This window comes from Papaver somniferum, chromosome 8, assembly GCF_003573695.1.
Source record: "Papaver somniferum cultivar HN1 chromosome 8, ASM357369v1, whole genome shotgun sequence".
NCBI lineage: Eukaryota > Viridiplantae > Streptophyta > Magnoliopsida > Ranunculales > Papaveraceae > Papaver > Papaver somniferum.
The window spans coordinates 90,343,925-90,346,357 of NC_039365.1; positions in this window are offsets into that span (position 1 = coordinate 90,343,925).

Consider the following 2,433-nt stretch of genomic DNA (forward strand, 5'->3'; position numbering starts at 1 on the left):
ATGAGCTTGTTGAAGCGTCATATTTATTATGTATAGTTAGGGAAAAAGTTGTTGCATCCTGAAGACGTTGTCGCTCTATACTGGCAGGCAAGCTGTCTAGGAGTCGTCCAATCATTAAGATTATATACACATGTCTTTTATATAGTCAAGGAAAACATTGTTACATCCTGAAGACGTTATCGCTCTATACTATCAGGCAAGCTGTCTGGGAGCCGTCCAACCGTCCGATTCTATATAAAAGTGATTACTGAAATTGCTCGGCATTCATGAAATATGCCGTTGTCTCAGTTGAGAGACTGCATATTCATGTATGCTCTGAAAGAAGTATACTCGGTCAGAGACTCTTATGGAATGAGCTTTCATGCTTCGATAAGAGACATGAGCCTCAATAGTCATCTGATTGCTGGATCAGGAATATGTAAGATTATGGTTTTATGATTTTAGCCTTTGTCAAAAATCCACCATCTACACCATTATGCAAACGGGTACGCATACCGTCGTTCATGACCGAACTCAGTTGAAATCAGCACGCATACGGGTATGCATACTATAGTTCCCGGATTTCAACTGTTGAATCAGTATGCATACGGGTATGCATACTAAATTCCCGGACTTAGAAAACTCTTGCAATAGTTAGCATAAAAGTACGCATACTGTGCTATATCCAATCAATGGTTAATTATTCTAAACTCCCATTTTAATCATTGAAACATTCTTGGAAGGCGAGAATAGGTGTCTCACACAAACTATTAACTTCAAAGCAATTTTCAAGTGATCAAATGATCAATACGAAACATTCTGAGTCTACATCAAATAACTGTCTCACACAAATCATATAAGATGTTACCAGGCGATTTTCACATGATCATCTTTTGACTTTCGTCAAGCATAAAAGATTGGTTAAAGCGAAAGCTTACCAACACATATTTCGAAAAATATGTAAGCGAGTTAAACTCAGCTCGAATTATCAAATGTGTATAATATAAAGTCTATATAGCTATACGAATTTTGTCTCAATTTGAGATAGAATAGAAATATTGACTTCTGAGTGATAGATGAGTTCAAGTCTCCACATATATTTTGTTGATGAAGTTTCACAAGCTCCCCTTAGTAGTTCTTCGTCTTCAATCGATGAATACCGTGAAGTCTAAAGCTCAACTACACATTCTATCATAATCAGAGACATAGCTATAAGTAGACTAGAAATCAAGGCTTATAGTTTTGACAACTAAACTTGACAAAGAAGCTTGAGATAGCAACGCTTGCGAGTTCGACCGAGCAGTCTCTAAAAATCTCCCCCTTTTTCAATTTTAGTGACAAAACTATTAATACATATGGATTATAAAATAAATAAACTTTGTAGCTTCTCATCCAAATGCTTGATTTCTTTGGTTCTTCAACATTACTTGAAATCTTCGTCACTTCCAAGTACTCCAGTGATTCTGAACGTGTTCAACTCAGCATCATAGTTCTTGAATATCCGTAGCCATAAAAATAAGAAACAATTGTTCTCAATTATTGTTATACAGTGTCATAGTATTATTACATAACATCAAAGTTCAATTGTCACAACTTTGACAATAATACTACGGTGATATGTATCACTCTCTCTTAGTCAATACTTCATCTCACAATGAAAACCACTCCCCCTTACATAATGGTCCATAAACCATATGTATTTTTAGTGTGAACTACACAATAATTCTCCCCATTTTTTTCAATATAAATTGGTAAAGGTACAAAAACTAGTGGGATCATAATGAAAATCTCAAAGAGATAATTCATGACTAAAAAGGAACATATCAACTTTGTTTCGATAATTTCACATAGTCGAAACTTAGTGTATTTATCAAGGAGTTTATAAAGATACAAGAAAACTCATACAATATTCCATAGCCGCACTCCCCACAAAGATTTTGCGATTAAGCACAATTCCACATAAGAACTCCCCCTCCCCATAAAATGTCATTCCCGAAAGAACAACAAGAGCGACCTTATTTTTGCAAGAAAATAAGGATTTCTTTGGACATTAACAAATCACATTAAACATGAATTTGTATCCAGAAAACTCAATTAAATTAACCACAAAGGAACCCTGGTTATTAATTTAATCGTAAATGCTCAACATAAGAAAACTTACGGAGCCATACAGTTCTTTCACATATAAGTGGATCGAGGAAAGATCAATACTGTGGAATATTCAAAGATTCGTTCTATTTTTCATCAATATTTGCATAATGATACCATAGACTTAATCTTTGACATCAAAAGTTCATTCTATTTTCCATCAATATTTGCGTAATGACACAATAGACTTAATTTTTGACATATAAGGGACAATCATAGTTCACGGACGTAAACACACATATTCCATAACGTTATTTGCAATATATAAAACCAATAAAGATTAATACTGAAAAATCATCTTCCAAA